This window comes from Pomacea canaliculata, linkage group LG10 (assembly GCF_003073045.1).
Source record: "Pomacea canaliculata isolate SZHN2017 linkage group LG10, ASM307304v1, whole genome shotgun sequence".
Lineage (NCBI taxonomy): Eukaryota > Metazoa > Mollusca > Gastropoda > Architaenioglossa > Ampullariidae > Pomacea > Pomacea canaliculata.
Window position 1 is genome coordinate 835,395 of NC_037599.1, and position 12,233 is coordinate 847,627.

The 12,233-nt window shown below is 51.1% G+C and overlaps 1 long non-coding RNA gene across 2 annotated transcripts in view; it reads left to right on the forward strand.

The window, feature by feature from the left end:
- LOC112574206 overlaps window positions 1–11,794 on the forward strand; it is a 65,806-nt gene extending 54,012 nt beyond the window's left edge. For both annotated transcript variants that reach the window (XR_003101382.1, XR_003101381.1), the window contains exon 3: window positions 11,625–11,794. This is a non-coding gene — a long non-coding RNA (uncharacterized LOC112574206). The remainder of the gene's footprint in view (window positions 1–11,624) is intronic.
- Window positions 11,795–12,233: the final 439 nt, after the last annotated feature.

Here is a 12,233-nt window from a genome sequence, read left to right on the forward strand (position 1 = left end):
ACAACCACGTTCAATTGTTGCTGTAGAGTGTAGATCATACCTTTCCCCCGAATCCCATACCCTCCCTCTCTCTCACACATATTTTTGTTTAATGTCAGAAAACAGAGAGAAAGAAGGATGAAGTTTCTAAAGATCGTTAAAACAAGCGGCAACAAAATTATACCCGTGATCGTCACAATTTCAGAGAATGAAAAACCTTTAAAAAAACAACAACCGGGGGTTGTGGGTATGGGGGTCGCCACAACAAACGAGTGTCAGAGGGCAGGTGTGTGAAGCAGGGCGACACTGTTGTCCTCGGTGTCTTGTAGTTGTTGTCATGCTGAGGGCAGGTTTGTTTCTGAACACAGTTTGCTGTCAAACCGCTGGCGTGTGCACACTGAAGCCATGTCACGTGACCTCGTGCCTCCTGGCGATACGTGGCCTGCTGACGTGGCTGTCACGTGCGGTGTGACGTCACAGCTCTGACGGTGTGTGTGCTGCTGACGCCAAGCGGCGGGAAGTCCTCAGTGGTCGCGTGCACTACAAGACAGGTAGTGACTTCAAAGGCCAGTGATTGCCGCTGTTGTTTGCCGCCGACATCGTGTCATGCTGGGGATTTGCCCGTTATCTTCCGGAATTGCGGCCCCTGGTTAAAGAGGCGCTGCCAGCAGCTGTGGGCACAGTTCAAACTGCGCTGCCCGTTACGACACAGCTGAACCGTAACTACTTGCTGACCATTCCAGATAACTTCCATTTCTATGTTTCAGTCTCAGGTGTAAGCGAGACTAGAAGTAAACGTTCAGACATTGGCACCACTCAAGCTGATCTAGTGGTAAACAGTTCAAATTAATTTAAACTCAACCAACGACTGCCACACTGTAACTCCCTGTGTGTGACATCCGGGTCCTCTGTATCCAGACCACGTGGTGTCTTGTCCTCGCGAGCCACTAGTTGCTGACAGCGGCCAGGCTGACACGGCGTGCACAGTGTGGTGGCTCAGGTTCCACTTTATTGCCGCTGCACAACTTCAAAGACAAGCGCGCAGATTTGTGTTTGTTGTCACACTCCACGTCCAACGTGCACAACGGACAATATTTATTTTTGTCCAATCATTTATGATCAACTGCGTGAACTTGATTGATCGGCGCTGGGATTTGGCTGCAATGGAGAGGTTACCGCGCTCTGCTCTGCTTTTTAATGACTGGATAGCGGGCGATACATTTGCTGGCAAAATTCAATTTTGAAGAGAAAAGTGGAGCCGAGCACGGCCCTCCCGACTCCCCCGCGCCACGTTGAACGTGGTGACGTAGCCGTCGCCGGCCGCCATTTTACCGCCGTGTCGGCAAGCCGTCTTGCTGAGCCGAGGCAAGTGGGCAGGTAGTCAGCCATCAAAGGCTTTCTCAACATCCTCAGGGCTCTTGTGCGGCCTCTTGTAGACGCAAGTCCCTTCTTCTCCAGACACTCCGCCCTTGATCTCCGTGCCACCTCCATCCTTACAGTGCAAGCTGCCATTAAGCCTTCACCTCGAGTGGCCTCCCCTTCCAGCGCAGTGACCACCCTTCACATCCCGTGTCACGACCACGGACGACAGTTTTAAGCGTAGGGGGTGTTCTGCGCTTTTTTGTTTGTTTTTATTGTTGTTGTTTATTTTTTGCTGCGTGAGACAAAGTACTGCAGTCATCTTCATCACGCCAGGTGAGAGAATAGCGCGCTATCCGCGGTTTGTGACCTGCTGGCCGTGCGGCACACCTGGTTGAATTGCCGTGATACATGTATCGCCCTAGTTGCTGGCACGACATAAACACACCACCACCAACAACAACAACAACAACAACAACAACTGGCTGAAGGAGCAAATGAGTGTAAGTGCATGTCTCGCTGCCGCCATGGACGGCGTATCTACAGTCTCAGGTGTGACAGGTGAACCCGAGCCCCCGGACTGGTCTGTAACAAACAGTATCACGTGAACAGCAGTTATCTCGCGAGGCAACAAGGCGATACGGGTGCAGTGAGGGAGGGAGGGAGAGAACTCGCCAGCTACGTTCTACATGGTAGCCTCGTTCTGATAAACATCGTGAGGCTTTGGCTGCAACTGGCAGCAGGCGTTGGGCGCTGGGGAACATTTAAAGGAGCCGATAAAGGCGGATGTGTCGGGGGTGGGGGAAGGAACTATTTCCTTTATCGACGTGCTGCTCCCATTTCCTTCCCTCCGTGCTGCGGCGTTTCTTGCCCTCCGACATGGCAGGCAGGCCGGCGGAGTGGCCATTACCCGACATATGCAAAAGGTAGGCACCAGGTTGATTGCCGTCTGCAACTTTCCCGGCTACGTGTGTAAAGCACAGCGCGATGGTCTGCTTCGCGAGATTCCTGACCTCTGACCTCACGTGTACAGCATTTTATAAACAACTTTCAGAGCGATTTGACAATCGTCATTTTTCACCTCTTTAGCAGACTCACATACCTCCCGTCCACTCACTCTACCCTCCACACACCTTCCTCCGCCTCTCTCTTACACCTTAGCAGTAATAGGTGGCGACAGCTGTCACAGGACAGAGTCGAGGGCGAGGGAGACAACAAGAAAGGACAGGACTCACAGGAGTGAGGAGATAAGGCAGAAAGTAGAAATGTTCACTTTTCGGCAGTTTACACTAATTCGCAGCTGCTCCATCCACCAGGTGGCAGCTGCTAGATCCACCAGGTGGCAGCTGCTAGATCCACCAGGTGGCAGCTGCTACATCCACCAGGTGACAGCTGCTAGATCCACCAGGTGACAGCTGCTAGATCCACCAGGTGACAGCTGCTAGATCCACCAGGTGGCAGCTGCTACATCCACCAGGTGACAGCTGCTAGATCCACCAGGTGGCAGCTGCTACATCCACCAGGTGGCAGCTAGATCCACCAGCAAACATTCTCGCCCACCTTCAGTGTCAATATAAGGAGGTTAACTGTAGGGTGTGTGGGTACAGCCAGTGTGACAGTTGCTTGAGGACGTCGGCTACCCGCTTACCTGCCTACACCAGCTTGGAGTCCAGCAACCTGTCATGGAGCATCTGCCTGCCGCCAGACGGCGACAGCTACAACCTTTCTTGAAGTCTGACTGGAATATCTTCTTGAAAGACTTTTCAGAACATTTGCTTGTGAGATGTGAAGTGAGCGTGGTGTTGATGCCATCGCTCTTGACTCCTAGAAACCACACAAAGTATCGACCGTTGCGTCCTCCAGGGGAGATAAGTCAACGAGAGGAGAGCACTCTGGTTGACGTTAGCTGTGTGGTGTCAGTGGGTTAGGATTGGGATTAGGATTGAGACTGTACTGTAGGGGTTAGGGGTTAGGGTGTTAGTGTCGCTTGTCATTGGGACTGAGCTGACAAGACGATGGCGGTCAAGGTCTGTGAAGTATGCCGCTGCATGGCGCTGTTCACGCATGCGTAGAACCAGTCAGTGCAGAAGAAAACGTGGCTGGTCCAACCGTCGCTGACCTTCTGACGGGGTCACAGCCAAGTGGCGGGGTGAATGGTATCGGGGGTAGGGGGCGGACAACTGGTTGCTTCAGCAGCCCATCAGCATGTATCACGACACCAGAGTAGCCTCCCCTTGTGCAGACGGAAGGCGAAAGTGATTAGAAAGAAAGTGGTAATATGGCGGCGTGTTAAAAATGCACGAGGCTGACACTGTGCCGCCTCGCCAGCCTCTGTCGCTGCACACCACGTGACTGCCAGGACTGTGACTGCCAGAACTGACTCTTCAGACGTGGGTCTGAACCCCTGGTTATCTCACGTCTGCTGACTACTTGCCTCTCAACACTAAATGCACACGACTAGCAGAAGTCTTGGCTTGTGTAGAGTGAGGTGTTTGCACTGTGAGGTAGACTGCAGGTGTTTGCGTTGTGTGACGTGTGTTAACAGGTAATTACGTCAGGTAGTCGCACAACTGACAGCTCCTTGAAGTCTCACCTGTGACCTACAGCGGACTCACAGACTCACTGGTCATGGCCTGTGAGCATGGGACTCCAGGTGCACCTCTGGCAGCCTCACTTTCGCCTGCAGATGGTAGGGCCGTGGGCCTGTGTTTGAGATGAGTGTGGGCTTGTTTTTGTGGGCCTGTGTGTAAGACGAGTGTGGGCCTGTATCTGTGGGCCTGTGTTTGAGACAGAAGTCGGTTTGTGTGGTTCGTGTGGCGGTGTTACCTGTGTTGATGATTTGTTGCTGTAGTTGTAGGATGTTACTAGAGCGGCCAGTGTTAAGATGTGTCGCTGTATCTCTATGATCTTACTACCAAGTGGTCCAGTGGCAAGGAGAAAGTGGGTCAGTGGGCCCCTGGCCAATGGCCGAAATCCTTTTTCTTGCGCGAACTTTGCCCGTGTGTTGAAAGTGGATCGATGGCCATCACCTGTAGTCGACTCTACATCTAATCTTGTTTCTCCACACTGGCGGTCTTTTTATCTTAAAATTGCTTCTGTTTTTGTGGTCCACAAGCATCGCTTGGAAAGAAAAAACATGATTTGTGATTCTGGATCCGTAAAAACATCGCGATAGCTGCAGGAAGGTTAAAGGTCATTGTACTTTTAACCCATTTGTGTGCAACTGGCCTGTGGGAGGAATTTTTGCGAAGAAAACGAAGAAGAAATCTTATCATTCCTGGCACTTCCGCTTCCTGGTCTAACCTTGTCACGTACATCAGTTCACCCTCCCTTAATGGCAGTGGGTGGCCGGGTGGGCTGTGACCAGGTATCTTGTTGCCAGGCAACAGCAGAGACAGAGGCTTACTTCACTTTTTGCGCATTTGAGGTCAGGGGAGCGCACTTTGTCCGTGATGTATGTAGGAGTGGCAGACAGTCGCAGTCGTTGTACTGTCCATACGTTGTCAGTTGAGACAGTGACGGTTTAAATTGCAGTGAGTGTGGCGGACGTACCTCCAGCTGAAGTCCTCCAGTCTCCTCACTCGGGACTCGCTCGCCGAGTGTTGTGTCGAGACTCGTGGCTGTAATCTCACTTCGTCAAGTCGCCCACATCCGCCGACAGGTCAACGGCGAGCCGAGGTGTCGGTCCCTTGCCCGCTGGTCGCCGCTGCTATTTCGCGCCCTCCTCCTATGACGTCATTTAGGACCACGTGACTTGGCAGTCTCGTGATTAGTTTTCACAGTCACGTGGAGCTGCTCGTCCCTCATCAGGGAGCGCAAGTGGTCTTGGCGGCATTTGCCGGGGACCTGGTCTGGTCTGCCCTGAAATGCGCGTCAACATGTGGGTAACACCCTTGTGACCATCACCTACCTGTCCACCCCTCCAGCCACAGCTGTGACGAGCGTCTGCGAGTGTCCAACACCAACCACAGCACCAACAGGCCAGCCAGCCAGCCAGCCAGCCATCCTTGTCTGCTGACACGTGGGGTGTGACGTGGCTGTTGGTGCCGGGACGTGTGTGGTCAGCCTGGCACACGGCCAGCATGCTCACCTAGCAGTCAGCTGCTGACTAACGGCTTCAAACGGCTAATTAGCTGCTAGTGAGAGGACAACCAAGGGCTAAGAACGGAACTAGTAGCTAACAACCGAATTTCGGTGTTTTGTTTGTTTGTTTGTTTGTTTTGTTATTTTTGTCAGTGACGATGTTCAGACTAAGATTTTCCTACCCAGTCCACCGCCGGCTGGTGTGAGCTTAGTGGGAGTTCAGGGTCAGATAACTCAGATTATTACCGCGGGGTAAACTGTATATCTGTATTTACTGCATTAGCTAAGACAGTATACGGTAATTGTTATTAAAAGTAATTTATTTAGCACTTTACACCACCATCAACCAGGCTCAAAGTGCTTTGCATAAAATAAAGAAAGAAAAACACATAAATAATGAAGGTTGATATCAAAGCCAGTGACTGTTGTGTCCACGGAGTGCCGCCATCTTGTTCAGTACCGCCATCTTGTTCAGTACCGCCATCTGTACACGTGGTCTGCAGCAAGTCTTCGATAAGTGAGGAAACGTTTGGTGTAATAATAGAGCTTAACATAGCATGTAGTCAGTAGCAACTAACAGACCAGTAGCTAGCAACTGGTGGCTAAGGGTAGGATAGCTACCAGCTAGCGGCTGTGCACTAACAGGAACTAACACGGACTAACCCTGGTAGCCGACATTAGCTAGCGGCTACCAGCCAGCTACGAGACTACCAGTGATGGATTAGGGAAATAAGTGATTTAGTCAGAGGTCGGGAGGGTCAGTCCTCAGACTGGCTGCAGGTGTGACGGTGAAGATGATTGGTCTGCGACCTCAGCCAGTAGAAATGAAGACGCTAATCGTGTGAACTAGTCACGTGCCGCCACACAGCCCCCCAGTTGCTCCACGTGGCACGAGCCTCCTTGTCAGGCTGGTGTCAGGTACTGCAGTCATCTCCCCTTTGTCCCCAGTAGTCTCTCTTGCTTGATATGTGGGTGACTACCTGGGGTGGGAGGTACCAGCGCTATAACCACTCAGCTACTTGCTTCTTGAAGCAGTGACCTGGACTGTGAGAGCTACCAGAGTGTGACTACAGTTAAGTTGTGAGAGCTACCAGAGTGTGACTACATGAGAGTTGTGAGAGCTGCCAGAGTGTGACCACATATAAGTAAGCTGTAAGAACTACCAGAGTGTGACCTCATAAGTTGTGAGAGCTACCAGAGTGTGACTACATAAGTAAGCTGTAAGAACTACCAGAGTGTGACTACATAAGTAAGCTGTAAGAACTACCAGAGTGTGACTACATACGTAGGCTGTGAGAACTGCCAGAGTGTGACTACAGTTAAGTTGTGAGAACTGCCAGAGTGTGACTACATAAGTAAGCTGTAAGAACTGCCAGAGTGTGACCACATACGTAAGCTGTGAGAACTACCAGAGTGTGACTACATAAGTAAGCTGTAAGAACTGCCAGAGTATGACCATGTAAGTAAGCTGTAAGAACTACCAGAGTGTGACTACATAAGTAAGCTGTAAGAACTGCCAGAGTGTGACCACATACGTAAGCTGTGAGAACTACCAGAGTGTGACTACATAAGTAAGCTGTAAGAACTGCCAGAGTGTGACCACATACGTAAGCTGTGAGAACTACCAGAGTGTGACTACAGTTAAGTTGTGAGAACTGCCAGAGTATGACCATGTAAGTAAGCTGTAAGAACTACCAGAGTGTGACTACATAAGTAAGCTGTAAGAACTGCCAGAGTGTGACTACAGTTAAGTTGTGAGAACTACCAGAGTGTGACCACGTAAGTAAGTTGTGAGAACTACCAGAGTGTGACTACATAAGTAAGCTGTAAGAACTACCAGAGTTTGACCACATAAGTAAGCTGTAAGAACTACCAGAGTGTGACCACGTAAGTAAGCTGTAAGAAGCGGACGTTGACACGTGGAGTGGCTGCACGAGCCAAACATCGGGCGGCAAGGGCAGACAATTATTTCCTCGAGTAGTTATGCCCCTTTATCTCCCGCTGACGATGTAATGGAAGAACAGAAGAACTCGGCGCAGATACCATGAAGTAATAAGAGTGTGGGCTTTTTTCCGTGTTTCGATTGGAGGGGCCTTTATTTGACGGGGAAGGGGAACTTCCGGTGTGCTCACGAGCAGAGAGCTCCCGTGGAGAACAGGTGCGCGATGACGTACTCGCGTGAGCAGGCGGCGCGCGCTGGCTGTTACGCTAAATATTAAAATCTCCGAGTTTGCTCGGTTTTTGTCCTGCGTGGCTGTGTGCTTGTGCACCTCTGTCATGTGTCTGTCTGCCTGTGTGCTTGTGTACGTCTGTCATATGTCTGTCTGCCTGTGTACCTCTAGCATCTGTCTGTCTGCCTGTGTACCTCTAGCATCTGTCTATCCGCATGTCCGTCTGTCTGCCTGTGTACCTCTGTCATATGTCTGCCTGTCTGTCTGCTTGTGTACCTCTAGCATCTGTCTATCCGCATGTCTGGCTGTGTGCTTGTGTACCTCTAGCATCTGTCTGTCTGTCTGCTTGTGTACCTCTAGCATGTGTCTGTCCGTATGTCTGCCTGTCTTCCCAGATGGTTGTTGTGTTTATCTGTAATGTCCCGTCTCCTTCCTTCTCTCTCTCTAACCACCACCCCACCACACAGACATACACTCATATACAGATGCACACACAAGACATACACGCACACAACACACTCACACAACACACACAACACACACAGCACACACAACACGGACACACAGCACATGCACACAGCAGGCCGCTAGTAGCCTCCTAAGTAAGGTAAACCCTAATGACACCATTAATTAACGGTAAAGGTAGTCTCCTCCTCCGATGGTCGCTGTGTCGGGCAGCTTTTTGTGAGGGTGGGGCGCCGTCTCCCCCTCGCTGCCTTACTATCTCCAACTTTCTGTAATACTTTCCCCCCAGAACGCTCGCTCCCTCGCGCGTGGGAGGTGTATTCTGTGTCGGAGGATCCCAGAAAGCCTGAGGGCATTGCTGATACCTGGCGGGTGGCGGGTGTAACTCGGGATGAAGACAAACCCGTCGTACATTAACGGCACTGTACCAAGGTGTACACACGGGGTGGGTCAGGCGAGGTCAGGAAGACCTGCCATCAAGCCACTCTCCCCGTGATCAACCCTTTGATGTAAGGTTGATGTAAGGTTGATGTACGAGTGTGTAGTGGGAGTAGGGTACCCCACACATCATGTCTCATGGTGATACCCAGGGTGGACACCACGACCCCTACAGATACTCAGTCATGGACCCTACCCCACCCCACCTCCCGGCACGGGAATCGACCGACACTTGGGGAACCGATGTGGTGTAGCCGGAGTCGGGTGGACAGATGGTTGTATACACACCTCGCCTCACCTGCACGCCATCACAAGTCGCTCCGCCTCTATAAATAGTTGCTGGCAGTGTGCAGCCACTTGGCGCAGCATCTACCCGCACTGGCTTCATCCTCGCCACGCGGCGCTGCGATAGGGGCCGGCTATTCTGGTGCTGGTGTCACGGCCATGGAGGGGTGCAGGGGGAGCATGGGGGGCACGTGCAGGCTGTACTGGCTTTTTGTCGTGTTTGTACCTGAGTGTGTTTCTTGGTGTGAGCCGCACGATGATGTTGTTATAGGAGACCGCAGCCAGTGTTTGTAGGAGACTCGGTCTGCTCCTTACAGGGCTAACCGTTAGGGTTTGTGTTTCACCCGAACACTTGATTGTTGTCCGCCATGTTGGACATGAAGTCCGTGTGTGTGTGTCACAGGTACTCCGGTCCTCTCACTCCACACACGTCACAGGGGGAGGGTGAGGGTATAAGCTGAGGTAAGTGGGTGTGGGTACAATGTGAGGGTGTGGGTGCAGGGTGTGTGAGGACATGTGTGAGTGTTGAGGATGCAGACCTCATTGATGACCCTATCGTCATTTGTCGTTCTCCCTTATACTTTGTCTTTCTCTCTGTCCCCCCTCCGGCTTCCCCCCTCCTACCTCCATATTTCATTGTCATTCTCTCCCCTTGTACTCCCTCTCACACCCAGTCCATGTTTCTCCACTTGTTGCACCCTCCGACATCCGTTCCGGGGAGATAATCGTGACACATCGATGTATCCAGAGTTGTCACACCTGTCATTTATCTTGTGAACACGAGGCTGCCTCAGTGCAGAGAGGCTCGACATGGTTGTTGTTGTTAACTGACGACAGGGGTCACGTGACTGTATTTTTACACTGACTGACTTCTGTTTTTGATAGGTAGCTGGGGTTATGGCAGGTACCCAGTGGAGGCCTCCTGTTAGTGGTAGAGTTGTTGATGTAGTGGGTAGACTTGCTGGTGTAGACTTGTTGACTCCCCTTTGTGGCCCCCTCTGGCCTTATTTGCTTCATGTTTCAGACTTTTTAATATTTTTCTTTATTCCTGAGAGTTGTTGGTAAATTGTTGGAAGATATGTTGATGGGATGAGTGTGGCAAAGCTCTGGGAAGTGAATGTGTAGCGAGGTACACACCCGATCAGTGAGTTGTAGACTGCTCCCAGTGAAGACGAGTGCCTCGAGCTTGTGTACAGGGCCTTCACGGTCACCAGGTGGGGAACTTTTTCGTGCCAAATGGCATTTCATATTCACAACAGGTGAGGACCTTATATAAGTATTAACTTAAAGTGAGCCTGCTGGATGTGGTCAAGTCACAGTGTGGACACAGTGTTCACATCACACATCCACCCTGACACTGTCCTCAGTCTCCTCAACACGGGGACAGGCTGCCCACCACAAGCATGTGTCCCTCCCATCATCTACCCATGTGTCCTCCCATCATCTACCCATGTGTGTTTTGTCTCTACCTCCCGCGCAAACTCGTATCTCTGTCAGCTCTGTCATCCTCACGCGCTTCTATCTGTCCTTCATCGAAAGTCTCATCACTTTTTCTGTCATCTCTTGGTTGTCCCTAGAGAACAGGAACTGTCTCGTCTCCCCGTCTCGTGTCTCGCGCGATGTTTGTTACAATATCACAGGAATCGTGCAGAGATCGAGACTTGGCAGCCTTGTGTCATCAGCAACTACTCGGGGTGGCATCACGCGTCCTCTGTATTGCTGATCACGTGTTGGGATGTGAGTTCTCTCTCTCACTATGTCTGTCATGTTTTGGGTTGTGAGTTCTCTCTCTCACTATGTCTGTCATGTGTTGGCCTGTGAGTTTGTACTCTTGTAGTCAGGCTGTAGGTACCCAACCAATCGTCACCGCAACTCATTGCGCGTGCCATTCACTGGCCGCCATCTTGTACCGGACTGAGGTGACCTGGGGTCACCGACTGTGTCTGTTGTTGCTGGTGCAATGTGTATTTGTGTGTGTGTGTGAGTGAGAGAAATGATTTCAACAAGTGTGTGTGTGTGTACTTACCTGTATGTTGCTGGCATGTCAGCACTACCTACACGTGTCCTTGTGCGTTAGTCACGTTCTGCTGCATTCCATCATGCACGGTCCTTGCTTGTTCCTCACAGTTTACCTCATTAAAATAATTTACCTTCGCTACAAAAAAAAAACTCCAAGATTTATTGAAATTTCGAGTCTCGCCTTCAGCGGCATCGGCAGGACCAAACCAAATGATTTCGCGGACCTTGCATGGCCTGCGGGCAGGACGTCCTCCCACCAGACCTACCTCCTGATGTAGAGCAACAGACTATGGCCGCCATGCGAGGCCTACAGACACACACACTGAACACACAGACACACACACTGTCTCACATCCACTAATGTCAACACACAGACACACACACACTGAACACACAGACACACACACTGTCTCACATCCACTAATGTCAACACACAGACACACACACACTGTCTCACATCCACTAGTGTGAACACAGACACACACACAGTGGACACACAGACACACACACACGCACTGAACACACGGACAAACACAATGAACACACAGACACACACACACTGCCTCACTCGTGCGCTGGTGTCAACGACTGATGCACGATGACTGAGGAAAGTGATGATAAGGAGCGATGACTGACTTTGGCCCAGTGCGTGTGTGTGCGTGTTTGTGCGTGTGTGTGTTGTAGGAGAGGATGCTTTTTGCCAGAGCTTGACAAAGTGCGCGTGACACAAGCACGTGACGAGCTCGTTAGTCTGGTTGTCAGCAACCTGTTGAGTGACGCGCGTGCGACAGTTTGTCTTTATGTTTGTTTTGTTTTTGTCCACAGCCTGCCGCACGTGCACAGCATGAGGCCGAGGTGGTGACTCGCGCGTGCTGCTGCCTGCTGCTCTCCTCATCTCGTCTGTCGTCACTGCTGTCGTTACCACACTTGCCTCCCCTGCCTGCTGTAGCCTCCTTGTCCTGCTTCCAGCGCCCCTGCAAGGTTGGTGCCGTGACAGTCAGTGTGGTGGAGTTGTCTGTGTGTCTGTCTGTCTGTCCGTGTGTCTGTGTGTCTGTGTGTTTTGTTTATGCTTAGTCTCACTCTGTTGTTTCCTTCAGTGACACCAGAACACACACTCACGAATGTCTCACACCTTCTGTACACTCTAGACCTCGTGCTGTGAGACGGTAGAGAGCGATCACGTGACTACTGTAGACCTCGTACTGTGAGATAATAGAAAGCTATCATGTAATAACTCTATACTCTAAACCTCGCGCTGTGAGATGGCTGAGAGCGATCACGTGACTACTCTATAATCTAGACCTCGTGCTGTGAGATGGTAGACAGCGATCACGTGACTACTCTAGGTAGACATTGTGCTGTGAGACTGATTTGTGCTCACCTACAGTCTTACGATCTGTATACTTACTACAGGGAGATAATGCTTAAACATAA